The sequence below is a fragment of the Enoplosus armatus genome, chromosome 4, assembly GCF_043641665.1.
Source record: "Enoplosus armatus isolate fEnoArm2 chromosome 4, fEnoArm2.hap1, whole genome shotgun sequence".
Taxonomy (NCBI): Eukaryota; Metazoa; Chordata; class Actinopteri; order Centrarchiformes; family Enoplosidae; genus Enoplosus; species Enoplosus armatus.
In genome coordinates, this window is record NC_092183.1 from 17499728 (window position 1) to 17514596 (window position 14869).

The 14869-nt window shown below is 42.3% G+C and overlaps 1 protein-coding gene across 1 annotated transcript in view; it reads right to left on the reverse strand.

Moving 5' to 3' along the window:
- The window catches only part of adgrv1 (adhesion G protein-coupled receptor V1), a 95621-nt gene that overhangs the window by 29714 nt on the left and 51038 nt on the right, over nt 1-14869 (reverse strand). The window lies entirely within an intron of this gene.

The following is a 14869-nucleotide window of genomic DNA, read 5'->3' on the forward strand; positions in this document are numbered from 1 at the left end:
TATTTTCTTACATTTTGCAACCCCTTTAGGAAAACCTTAAATAACTGTTCCTGGATTTTCCAGTTCTTACTAACCCTGCCTGCATCCTCCTGTTGAGTAAGGGGAAAAGTCAGGGCCTTTTTGAAAAATTAAGAATCATGAGTCAGTTTCCCATTCGTGCTCCAAGCCCTGCAGGGCGTGAGTGGGAGGGATGGCACAGGAAGGAAACTCGTGCCTGAACTGCCTGGAATCGTGCCTGAGAGGAGAAGCTGTTCAGGTAGCTTATGGGAACAAAGATTATGCGGCGGGGTTGTGTGTTTTTGGCAGAGAGTTAGCCTCGTTGGGCCAAAGGCACAATATGACACACCATCCATCCTCTCAAAAGCAAAACAATGGGGGAACTACCAAGCGAGAAATGCTAAATAAACTGCAGGACGCTAGACACATAATCATAAGCGAACATGCAGTACAGACACGCATGTTTGTTTAACACAAAAGGCTCTAATTTTGTGAAATCAAGCGTAGGGCACACAAGAGCGGGGCATGCACAAAGGGGGTGGCAGCGTACTTTAGATATTTTTGTGGCTGTGTGCTCCAAGGGCACACATGGAACTGGAGTAGGATAAATTATCAGTGGGTGTGTTAGGGGTTAGTAACAATCCCTGCCAATCACTTCGGCTCAACTCATCCCTGTTAATGATTATTGGGGTTGATTTAAATGAGATTTGGTTGTATCTACAGCACATGAAACAATATTGTCAAAACTGAAACGCTACTTTAAGTCTTAACACGGCACAGCTTTGAGCCATGCACCCACACAAATTCACTACAGCCTTCCGTGACAAACCCTAATAGCCACAGGGATAACTATTGAACCACTGAAACTACTGACCTGTGTTGAAACGATGACATAACAGGAAGAGAGAAATGGCCTTGTAGGGAAAGGAGGGCAAAGGAGCTTAAAAGAGTGTGTGTGTGCAGTGGTGTGAATAGACTCTCTAACAGGTGGCTGCCCCCCAGATGTGCATGTGTCTGTGTGTTTGTGTCCTCCATGAAGCTGCGCTAAGAGCTAGAGGTCAAGGATAGAAACCAGGTAAACAGGTATGGTGAGCGAGACTGGGTGAGGCAACAGGTAACAGGACGGATTCCATAAAGGTTTAATTTGATTAGAGCTAGTCTGTACACCATCTGCCTTTTCAAAAGTCCCTAAAATAATTAGTCACACAGACGGGTACACACACACACAAGTACACTCTAACAGGAACTTGAACAGACTTTTTATTGCTTTTGTGCTCTCTTGTCTGGCAAACATATCACACTTCATGTCATATGGCTAATATAGCAGGGCAGGGCATGAAACTGTATTTAAAAAGATCAAAAAGCTATTTAACGTTGGAGGAGAGGCTGGTATATAGACACACATACATCCAAGTGCAGCTCGAATCAAACCGAACCATCAAGTTTTCTGTAAACATACATGTAAGACTGCTGTTGCCATTAGGTGGGGCAGTGTGTAGTGAAGGGTAGTTGTATCTGTCTAGAAATACTCAAGACTGCCATGGGAGACAATTTACATGGGACAATAACAAGCCTCCAAATAAACACAGGAAACTGATATGATTTATTACTTTATATGGTGTGTAACAAGGCAGCAAAGCTTTGTCATTTAAATGCTCATGTTAATCTAGCTGTACTAGGCTATGACGCGAGGTTTCAATAAGTGTTAGGGGTTAGAAACTCCACAGAAGCTTTCAAAGACTTGTCCAAAAGTCCCACTGCAGTAGAAGCAGTGTGGCGGTTGCTTGTGAGGAATCAGCATCAGTACCAAATAAGGCCCTCGAACAGATTTTGGATGAAGAAATAATCCCACACTTCATGTAATGTGAGCCTGGCATAAACTGGAACATGTTAATGAAACTCCAACAGTGAAGACAATCTCTGTTCTGAAACTAGAGTGAGAAATAGGGTGTGACAGAGATAAGGGCGTTATCCAACCCTCCCTAGAGCTAATTACACTTAGGACAAACAAACTGAATATCTGGGACTGCTAAATGTCACGAAACACACAACACTAACTGAGAGTACAACAAGAAGAGGGGGAGGTGGGATGTGGGTAAAGGGGAGTCAATAAGGTTTTATGACAGACTGATCCTTTGGGCAGTTGTCAATGGTTGTACATGTTATCAGTGCTGACATGCAAAGTCCATGAACTAATTAACTGTGACAGAATAATTAGGTAACCGCCTCTGATTGTTTAGTCACCTGTGAGGATGGGGACAAAACAAACACAAACTATATCCATTTGTCCTGTGATGACGTAGTTCCTACACATGTTGCTCGAGCCTTAGTGAAGAGACTGCTATGATTCAAGCCATTGAGATAAATCTATGTTAAGCTCAATCTCTGTGGGTTTGAAAGAAATGTAAAGTCAGCTGCAAACTCTGTTACAGGGCTGGAATTGATATGGATATGGCCTTTGTGGATGCCCATTAGCGATTAGAGATTAGCTAAGTAGGTATGGAGGTCGCGGGTTGCAACTGCGGCCATTGTTCAGTCCATTGTGAAAATAACACAGGTAGATGTCAGCACTGTAGTAATGATGACCTGCCACAGGGATGGGTTAGTAGGGTGGGGAGGTGACAGTTGCGGATGTGGTGTTTATCAGAGCCCTATCTACTGCTCTGTCCTTTGTCCCTGGGCCTTCTTCTCTTTTGTGTAAGTCACCAGGAGTCGACCTGTCTAGACCCTCAGGCTACAGACTTATTAAAAGCAGAGACTGGGAGGTGCTGGAAGACTCTCAATACAAGTTTTGTCAGTGTATTGTGTGTTATGCATGTGCGTGCTTTCGTGCTCTCGCGTCTGGTAAAACAGGAACCACCAAAGCTCCCGCACATTACGCCTGAATAGTACCAATCTATTACCCCGTTGTACAAAGATCACATATCAAGATGCTGTTTCGCTCGCATGTGATTTTGTCCACAACACCCAGGAAATTGTCAGAGAGCAAATGAGAGGTGTTACTGTAGGAGACACAGGCCATGAAAGGTCTGAGAATACATATAAAATGTAGAAAACAAAGCAGCTCTTCTTCTACAGAATGTTTTTGAGAGCTCATCATCAGGCCCAAGACCTTAAAGCTGAACTATTGGTCCATCTCCTACGCTAAATGTCCAATCAGAGAACTCCCCTTTGTTTTGTGGCCCTGACGCACTCAGGAGACAGTCAGTTCACTGTTGTTGTTGTTGTAGTTTCCGTCCCACATCTACTGCTGCTTTGGGAGTGATTCTACTTATCTTCAGGCAAGATTTAACTTTCAGCACTTTGATATGATAAGCAGGTCTGAAAGAAACAAAATGCTTGTTTCCCAACCTTAGCTCAGCAGCAGCAAATGATCAAGAAATGACAGCACACTGGTATGAACATGTAAGAGGCTTTAGCAACAAAAAAAATCAAAACACCATAGTAAATAAGGCTAGCGACATCAAATAGCTACACCACTGTTTACCAATAAGGCCTAATAAATGAGGACATAGAAATGCTGCAAAAACAAACTGCACACAGGAAACATAATATGTTGGTGCTGCTACTTCGTGCTGCTGCTGGTTGCAGCTCTCATCCTCCCAGTGACTTTTGCTGCTGATCGATCGCCGTGTGTGCTGACGCTAAGGTAGCGGAAGTGTACCAGTGTGGCTAAAAATAGCATCTGCCTGATGCATTACATCACTGAGGGAATGGGGCCTTAGCTGTCTGCCTGCCAGACTATCCATCTAGACTTGTGTCCAAAACACTTAACCTCCACCTCTCCCCTCCTCCAGCCTCTAACGTCCCATCCTTTTCCTCAACCCCCAACTCCCTCTCCATCCTCTGATCTAGCCTTCATCTTACCCCCCATCCCCATCCCCAGCCCCCCTCCTTCTCCCTTCTCCATCACCTCCCCCTTCCCTCTAACAGCTACCGGTCTGATCTAGCTGGTTCCAGCCTCAGCCTGCACCCTGGGTGTTTCCTCTTATGCCTTTGTTCACAATGAGATTAAGCAAAAGGGAAAAAGAGAAATATGAGATTATCATTCCACCACCCTTCATCATTTTCTCACTGAAGCAGTCCTCGTCACTGTCAACCACTCCATCTCTCACACTATTCTGGCAACCTTAGCAAAGGCAGCTTAAATATGTCACTAACATACTGTGCATGCGTGCTAATGCGCAGCTATCTCAAGTGTTTTTTCAATAGCATGTCCAGTTGCTTAAGGTCAGGGTGTAGAAGTAAAGTTCACAGGTGTTTTGGGTTGAACCTCAGGCTGAGGCTTACTTGCTGAGGCAGCTGTTGGCAAATAAACATTCACTCCCTTTTGGTCTGTTTCACATTCAAACAACCACAACATTGCATCTACATCTGCTTACGTGAGCACACACTGTGATACAGTAATAGAGTGTCTATGTGCTTCTGTGAAGCAGAGAGGGACGATACCAAAAGCCTTCAGCGCGTATTCTGGGAATGACTGATACATTCCCAGAGAAAACGATAAGCTCAGAGCCTGCAGGAGTTTCAATGTGATCCAGTGTAACACTGCAATAGGGGACCGTCAGCACTTTGAAGAGTATGAGGCAGCTAAAACAAGCTCAACATTGTCAACAAGTTGACAGTGTCATTAATGCCATTGTTTCAAGTCGAGGGAATGCGGAAACCAAGGAACATCCCAGACTTGTCTGGTGTAGTCTGAAGCTTTGAAGGAAAAGCTAATAAGTGGAAGCCAATAAGTGATAAGACATTTTGTACGATACCTAATGCCATGTGCTGAGTGTATTTCTGTTGTATTACATTCCAAAAGAAGAATGCGCATATTTTAAAGCATCTTAAATTAAGATGGTTTTAATTAGTATTTTCTCAAATAATATATAAGATTTCTTTTTTCGTGTGCAGACTAAATCTAATGGTGATATGGGTCATCATACTTCTATTTAGTGACAGCACATGTAGATAAAAACTACTCCCAATGACATTTTTGCTGTTGTTGTATCACCTTCCAATGTTCTTGCTAAACTCATACACAGACCACCTCTCCCATAGAGAAGATCTCAGCAGTATCACTCACGTGAAGGACATCTAGCTGCATTCCAGTAGGCCTCCCCTCTTTTCTCCATTTCACACTTCAGTCAAAGAGTGTCTGCTGCTGGAAACCTGCAGCTGCTTTCGATCACAACAGGGCTACTTTCAAGAAGCCTCTTGAATTTCCTTCCTGAACATGTGTGTGAACCAGTCTGGAGACCAGACAGAGAACTCTTTGGGCTGCAAGGCACGAGACACACGCACATGGATTCAAGTGCATACACACACCTATAAAAACACAGCTGCTCAAGGTCAGCTCCCTAAACACACACACATAATGGGTCTACTTTGCTCTGCCACAAACCTCTGTGTGTGTGCATGTGCTTTAGTGCATGCATGACATGGGTGTGCACCAACCCACAAATAGACTTCTAAGGTCTACTTCCATGGTTTGACCATTAAACACAGTTGCTTTATGCTATTCTGCCACACAGCCAAACATCACGAAAACACTGACTTCCTCAATAACACACGCCACCTTTCCATGTTCGTGCATGATCGATTCAGAATCAGAGGCAGTGAGAGAAAAGGGGGGCCGCGGTCTAAAAGATAATTCTTTCTTACATATGCACAAGTATGCTGATATGATTATTACAGCGCCATGTGAGTTACATCACAGACTTAAGCTACTCGTGTTTGCAGAAAAGAAAGAAAACACACACAGAGCTTTTTATTGCGACCTGTTGCATCACTTCCAGGTCAGTAGTACTTTCATGCTTCAACTGATCATCAGAGGGATGAGGGCAAGTCTAATCATATTGATCAGAAAGCCTTCAGAATCCCACAGAGACCTACTAAAGCAGCCGCATCCACTGCTGTCCAACAGGCCATTGATCCGGGAGAGATCCCTTCCGTGCAAACTGGCTGATCTGCAGCGGCTCTCAGTGTCAGTCAATGGGTGGCTGTAAAGCCAATCAATTTTTGAAGAATCTCAACACATTAAATACTGTATGCTCCATTCATGCTGCTCCTGCACACTATACACTGTACTTTGATATCTCACTGTGTAATTTAGACTTAATCAGAGCCACAGCTGTACGCTGTGTAATGTCTCAGTGGGCCCACTTCAATACCATACCCAACCTAGACTAAAGTAGACTTTGGCTCAATCCTGCAGTTGTAATTTAACAAATTGCAAACTGCAATTTTGTAACAAGCTACTTAGATTAATCAGCACTAGAGAACTTCTTGATTGGCCGTTCAGGTTCTGTATCCAAAGAGGGAAAGATGTTTACAGCATGAACATCTCTACGGCTGAATTCATTCAAAAAATAAGAGATGGAGGATTTGACTCAAACTGTTTCCTTCTGGATATCAGTGCAGCAACTTCTTAGTGTGCTCCAAAAAAGGTCTAGTCATAAAAAGGAGAGCTCAGGGGAGTCATTGATCAGGCACTCCATTCAAATCTGCTGTTGAACTTGGCTCTGGCTGTGGAGCTACAGTGACCCCTACAGGTCAGAGTGACCAAGAGCTGAAGGCTTGGGCTGTGTTTGTGATGCAACGTATTTCTGTATGAGTGTTTGTGTGTGTCTGTATAGGGTGGAGTGGGTTAAATGAGTGGGTATCTGCACATACGGCCATCTGTGTATGCTTATGTATGTTTGTGCGTTCATTAATGTGAGCATATGCATGTGTTTCATAACTATGACATTGTGGACCTGGCTGTTTCTTAACAATATTGTGAAGAGAAGGGATATTGTGGGAGCATATTCCCATGAATGTGCTGGAATATTTGTATGTATGTGTTTATCTGTTTATGTTTGCCTTGTGTTTAATGTTTTTGTTGCTAAGACATATTCTGTTTGTGAGCTAATGCAATCGGCACCGTGCCTGCTTTTGTCATCATCATTAAACTCCAATTATAAATTTATACTCAGGATAAGACTGAGATTCAAGATTCAAGTAAAGCTAAAGAACTGACAAAGTAGACTGATTACAGTTTGCTGAAAAGCCAAGAACAAAAGACCTTATTTTAGATACAGTTATATTTGAATACCCTTAACCATTTCCTTCCTCCATTCAACATTTCCTGATGAGGAAGTTAGGCGACTCTCATTTTCTATTCCAGGCCATTAAGCTGGCATCACATCTCTCTGTCTCTCTTTCTCTCTCTTTCTCTCTCTCTCTGTCTCTTTCATGTAGTTTGCGAAGTTTGAGAAGATCTCAAATGGCTTTAAACGCTTTTCAACAGAATATTCACAAATATTGACTTCATGTCAATATAAATATTAACTGTACCACATGGGTAAAACCAGACAGCATTAATGTGGATATGCAGTGTCATATCTTACAACAACTGGGAAACTTGTTCCATCTAACCTAGAAAACCAGTGCAAACATCACGCAAGAATGGCAACACCACTGACCTCAACAGTTTCAGGGTAAACCATGTTTTCACTTCTCTAAACCTCCAAGGTTCACGCCACTCTGCACACAAAGGTCTGCCAAGACAAGCTGTCAAACTCCAAAAATAGAGCAGGATACAGGGGACTTTGACAACTGTAGGCTCCCACTTTGTTTATCATTCACAGTGTCAGCAGCCTGTTTGATAAAGTCCTTGATGACAAACTGAATGACTCCACAGAATCAGGTAAAAGGTGCCTGCTGCAGCATGGAGAGTTTAGGAAGTACAGCACTAAGCAGACCAACAATGACTATTGTTAGCCTACATTTGAAAGAGATTTCTTAGTGTCATTGCATTTACTACACCTTTAAATTCCAAAGATATGAGCCCGTCATAAAAGAAATAAGATTACCGGCATGTCAGCAACTACAAATTTGATACAAGGCCTTGACTTGACTTGCCACAAGTGATTTTATGCCCAGATATCTATCTGTTGATAGCATTTATCAACTGAGGCAGGTAATGAATGGGAAGTCAATGTGTTAGAGCTCAAGGGAAGTAAAAGGTCATATCTGTTAGATATAGATTTTGTTAATTCTTTAAATGCACAGAGAGTATTTGGAACATACATCTCGTATAAAAGTAACTTACTGCATATTGCAGCTGAATATCCATGTTTATGTGAATCTGTATTTATGGATTTGTTATACTGTCTAAAAGTGTGCATAACTTAATTATCCCATCACCTCAGAAATAACTGCCCTAGGCACTGACAGCTTGTAGGATTTTCTCTTGGATGTGTGCTGTCTCATGTCTCACAGACAAGGCAGGAGCTAACTGTAGAGCCCTGATGAAGGAGAATGGCCACTGTGGCCCCCTGTTTACTGTGCTTTTTCTGGAAATAGAGGAAAGTTCATGGAAGTGTTTCTAGGGTCACCAGCTGTTAGGCAAACACACATTTGGCAAAAATGAGAGTGTAACTTCCAGAGTCCAGAAAGGGCAGAGTCTGCCGCTGCTCAATGGATGGTTAGAAAACCAATACCATTAATCCAACTTACATTGCAGTTGTAGTAAATGCATTCCTTATTATGCATTATAATGCTGAACAAAGTGAGTTAATGACTGAACGTAACCAGTTTCGTATTATTGGTCAATAGTTTACAAAGGGAAGTGGACTGACAAGGATGGCTTGCATTAACAGAAGATTGTATGTGTCCTGATCGCAACCTCATGATGTAATTCAGATAAGACTAATGTCTGAGACTACTGCTTGAGACTTGATGACACAAGTTAGTTGAACACTGCTTTATATCCTCATGAAAGTGAGGAAATAAAGTACGTATGATCTGTGGTCAAGTTGTGTGTGACAAAGAGAAGGTGAGTATGAAAAAGGCTATGAAATTAGCTGAGGTTTTTTGGTTGGATTTTGAAGTTGATATGAATGCAACATGATCAAGCAGTAGGCTGTAGGCAGTAGGACATTCTGCACAAAAACATACCAAGATGAAGATGATCAGGCTTAAATAGACGAGAGAACACATGACACATGAAATCTCATCATGTTTTCGAACAGATCACCTTCAGAAGCTTGTGTAGTTTGCTGACTATGTCTGCCAGAAAACTGATTGGTGTTAAATAAGATGGTCTATTTACAGTAAATGGTCTACAAACCAAGCACTGCAAGCAACACACACACGTTTTCCGGGAAATAAATGTGACACATTTGATAGGCCTCAAGGATAGACGCAATGCGTTCTTGTGAGAAACACTGAGTATAAACATAACTGTGTTTACAAGAAAACTCAGGGGTACTTTTAAGGACTAGCAGTCATTCCATCGTTGATGATGTTATTACACTTTGGCGAAAGTGGTCCTGGCAGACATACCAAATGTTTAGTGAGTCTCTGAGAGTCAGTCAAGCATCTGTAACCAGTTTAGGGAAAAGCAAGATGTGAAAATATCGTCACTGGTCGAACTGATGAGTCACACAGGATGTGACCAGCCACTTTTGCAGAGATAGAGTGAGAAGGAGAGGGAGAGACAGAGTGAGACCGTCTTTTTTGCAGCTTGTAATGTCACAGCTCCCAGCTGAGCCCAGCAGCAGCCAGAATGATAAAAGGGACAGAGAATAGAAACAGCGACATTACTCATCATTTTGTGAAATAAAGGAGGCGTGAGAGGAGAAGGGAAAAGCCAGAGGGGCAGAAAGACAGATGAAAGAAAAACAGGAAAACGAAGACATGAAAGAAAATTTACAAGCAAAAATAAATAGCTATTAGTTTGTATAGTTTAGCGTCACTTTTCAGTATGAGGCAAAAGAGACAAGGTCAGGATGAACAGTGAGTGTTGCGTGGAAGAAAAATGCTGCTGACTTGAACATAGACGGATCATATGAAGAGGAGAGGAGTCAGGGCAACACTAGGCACAAGGCGTTGGACCAGCCAGGAGAGCGTAATGCGAGTCTCCCAAGAGGCCGTCTTCACCTCTCCACTGTCCTCTCTACACACACACACACACACACACACACACACACACACACACACACACACACACACACACACACACAGTAACACAGGCCCTGACTGCTGATACTTTATACCCTTCCATCACTTGCCTGTCATTAGCTCTGACTAACGGACAGTAAAGAGCTTAGAATTGCATTAAAATCTTATCAAGGACATGCTGTACACTTTTTGTTGCTGCATATTCTTTAACAACTGCAAGCAAAAATTACATCCTTATTTGTTAAAGCATTAAGGGACCTTTTATTTGAAGTTTCTGAGAAAAATATACCCAAAGAATCTATTGGCTAGAAAAATAATAACATTGGAAGAAACAAGTGAACACTGTGTTTTGTTCTCATTCTTTCCCTTCTCTGGCTTTCTCATTATGTTTCCCAACACTTGTGGGGATAAGCATAGAATATGATAAGATAGGCATATTCTCTGACGTCACCCAGAGAAGTAGACCCACACAGGCACACAAATACTCCCTCTGTTTATTGATTTAATGATTGATTGGCCATGATGGGAACAGATAAACTTCCTCAGGAAAAGCAGTCAGAGTCACTCACTTCATTTAAAAAGACTTGTGTTGATGTTACGTTCTGCAGACAAGGACACAGTAAGGTCTTGGATTAATACATACATTCCCTTTCCTGGAGAGCTGAGAAACTGCATGCATGCTTGTCCAAAACCTAAATCCCCCCACCCATGTACACATACACAGGAACTTTTAGGAATCCCGACCGCAATCAGACAGCTTCTTTATTCTGCTTAGACACTGGAAGTGAGGGTGGTGGGCGGTGTATGGGGGAGGGGGGGTAGAAGTTAGTGCTTATGTGCACGTGTTTGAGGATTGAGGCACGGACTTCAGAATGCTGGATCCAGTCCCAGAGCTAACAGGAAATCCTTTATAACCAGAACTAAGAGTCACCTAAACACCTCCCAGATACTGGAATAAAGCACTGGGACCACTGGGGTAAACACTTCCCTGAGTGTGTGGGAATGGCTGTCTGGGCTGTGAATGGCTGTTTAATTACAATGGACGACAAATGAAATTGTGTTTTGTTTGCAATAGAGTCGGAGATTAGATTGTCCTTTCCCACACCGGCACCTGGATACGTGTGTTCAAGCACACACACATCTCCAAAATCCCATTCTGTATTTGACCAGGCTGAAATAAAATATTATATATTATATGAAATATGAGAGTTCTGTCAATCATATGTTATTAATAAACAAGAACCTAACACTACTGGGTGGGGAAATCTTCCAAGACTAATGTTTAATGACTTTCAATGGAATCATATCTTGTTGAAATAACAGGTCTGAAGCGATTGGGGTTTCTTTTTTCTGAAACAAGTGGGAAAGGGATGAATCTAAATGGGATGATGAAGTAAAGACGACAAAAGGAGAGAAAAGGGGTGCAAATAAAAAGAGAAATCAAACCGTCAGCCATCTAGTTGTGTTTTACCCAAAAATATCCATACATTTTGTGACCTTTTATGTTTTGGCAAAATGAATGCAGACTTATGGTGGCAGTGATGTGTGTCCTGGAGACACAGCAACACTGCATGAATACTGATCTGAGAGATTACAATGTGGCTGAATGAGCACAAAATCCCATGCACATTAACATACATACACACATACGACCAGGTGAGGCATAGTACATATGCACCGGGTAAATTTCCACTCCACACAGACAATCTTCAGTTGTCTTGCTGAGGGAAGGACAAACTGCTGGCCAGAGCCAGAGACTGTCACCGCACAACCTCTAATGTGACAAAGACGAGCGCACACACACACACACACACACACACACACACACACATACACACGCACACACGCACAAAAGCACAATCGTTTACAGTCAGAGGACTCTCCCTTGAGGTGGTGGAGGGGACAAATCATTATTATCTCTCAGTAGGAGGTCTGATGTCTATATCATTGTCAGTGGCCACTCTCTGTCGCTTTGCAGGTGTCTTGATACCAAAACCAGATCAGTTTGACCCTACGACACCTTCAACAACCTATTTGGTTGGACCTATCAAAAGCCATCTTACTAAAACTATGTATCCCTACAGAATATATCTAATACTAATACTGTGCAGTCTGATTATTTCACCCATCATTTAAAACTCACAGAAGAAGTTAAGTACATGTTTGGACACAGTAGTTACAAGACACTGGCAATATGCTGCACTAGCTGTTTGAAGAAATTCTATGTACATTTTCTACTTTACATGAGCTGTAAAAAGTCACACGTCACATTGACACTTGCTGTGTGTTAGGTGGCCCAACCAACGTACATGGCAATGAGTACTTAATTGATTGATTTTCATTTTTTGATTTTACTGCCCAGTTACCTGGTAACACTGAAGATGAGTTGGAACATTTCCCTCTCACTAGTGTGGCCTTTTTTATGTGGTTCCCTGACAATAGAGCTGTTATTAATGAAGCTTATTGTCTTCTGTCTACACTGTTGGCAACTAAATGCATTTTATTTAGAGCCGATGTCATATTCCTCTTGTAAGTCTGCCAAATGTTCTTTTCATCATTCTGTCCTGTAAGCTCATTCGCCTTCCTTTCTTGCTTGTGCTCATACTCCTGTTGCTTTCCTTTCGTTAGTGGTTCAGCAGCCGAATGTACTCCCATTGGTTCCCTCGGGTCAGTGGCATTTTCTAACTGGAAGCTAGAGAGGTGAAAAGGATGGCAGCCAGAATACTGAGACAGTAAGACAATTAAAAACTACATAAATTGAACCACAAGCCTCCACCTTCTCCATCTCCACCTGCTCTCGACTCTCACAGAGGGATGGGATATTATTCTAGTTCTTTCTTGCTGACTGTAGCTGTTGCAGAGAGAAATAAATCAAACCGGCAGCTTTAATTTTCTCCCCACAGAGGGCAGCGTCAGTGACTAATTGCAGCCCAGCCACCACAGATGGAGAGCCCTCTCCGTCAGAGGTGGTTGGAGCTGAACCTGACAGTTCAAATCAACGGTGAGGCACGAGCAAGGCTGAGACCCACAAGTTCAGGAGACATTTCTCTGTCACTAATTACATCTCATCTATCAAAGATGCAAGATCCTTGGCCTTCTTAATACAGAAATCTAACACTAATTGCTTCCTAGTGTCTACCTTTGGCTGTAAATATAAAACCGGGATGCATAACAAATTCAAAAAGACAAAAGATGCACAAGTTCAATGACAGCAGAGGACTGTCTTTAAACTGCCAATGATATGTCACTAGACTGACCATGTAATGCTGTACAGCAGTTACAGCCTTAGTTTTACCAAGAAGTGGATTCAGATAAATTATGTCCGTCAACAGACCACAATGGTGATTTGGTTCTGTGGCTAGACAGAATGACTCTGATCTCTACAGTGATGCTTTTAACAAGTGCTGTTTACATGTGAAATGAAAAGTGAAAATCAATATTCTGAATATGTTGAGTATTAAATACATTTTAATTGTCCTTAAGCCTCTAACTCCATTGTCTCGGCTTAGCTTCAATTTAATAGAATGCAGACTGACTCCAGTATATGAGTTTTAGATGTGACAGCATTACCTTTACCTAGTTTTACTTGAATACCACTGGGTAAAACTAAATGGCACTAGGAAAGCCTCCTTCATCAGAACTGCAGAAAGAACCTAAAATGTTTGATCCACAACTCTCTGCCTCCTAAATGTTATTGGACCCTCTTCATGAGGTTTCTAAAATAAAGCTCCTCCCTATTAAAACACTGAATGTGGGCCGAAATTTGATTTCCAGAGGACCTTACACAACATTGAATCGTAAGGATGTTTTAGAATTACACACATCACGTTGTGCATGCATGTTTTAACAATGAAGGGTGAGTCAGTCAGTAAGGCACATTCATTCTTCTTGATTGGCCTACTTATTTGTTTGGCAACAAGAATACTGGATAGACATGCAAAACAAAATCAGCTCCCATGCATTTATATAAAAAGGAAGTTATGTTTATTGTGTTTCTAGCTAGCCATCTCAGATCTAAGATAAAGTGCATGCTTAAGTGAAGACAATGACGTCAGTTGGTCTATTTTAATTCAGCACATCCTGCACTGTGAGCCCATCGTTACCTCCAAAGTATTCCCAGCAGTACCAGATGACCACTTAGAGGGTACATCTTAATATCAGAGTGCACATTCAATTAGGCCTTCAGTTTTGACAGTCTGGAATTCAAACAGGCCATCATCGGCTGGCCTTGACTTGAAGGCCACAGAAACACACCCATGTATTTTATAAACTATAGCACAATCTCAGACACGTGCGCATCCAAGGAAGAAGGCCATAACATGCAGTACAGTACCAACGAGGAAACAGAACAGGACGGAATTTTCCATCCAAAACCCTTTTAGGTTCAGGGGCTCTGCCTGAGCCATAAACAGGTCGAGCCCAAGGTGGTTAGCCCCCAACGACAGTCTGCTTTAGTAGGGGCTCGTGTTTGTCAACCAAAGAGAGGGGGGACCAGTGGAAAATTACCAGTCCCGCAGTGTGACAGCTTGCGTTTTTAATGGGCGAGGGTGCGGGGGGCATGGTTGCGTTGTCAGGACGCGCCGGCCCGCAAACTACGCAACCACTGACATTCGATGATGTGTGTTCACGTCTATGCACATTTCCAAGAAAATACCTGTGACATGTCTAGCGGCTAGTAAGAAGGGTTGGTAGCATAGAGTGTATGTGTGTGTGAGTGTATGAGTGAGTGTGTGTGTGTGTGCGCTCTCAATTAACATTTAAAATATTTTAATATAAAGGAGTACACGTATGTGTGTTTCTTTTATGTTTCTGTCAGTATTTGTACGTCATGACAGTGAAGGTGTGTGTCGCAGTACACACATTACAGATGTCTTAATGTGTGTGAGCTACTGATCCATATAGCACAGAGAGATTAATGCCTCTATAACAGTTCCAA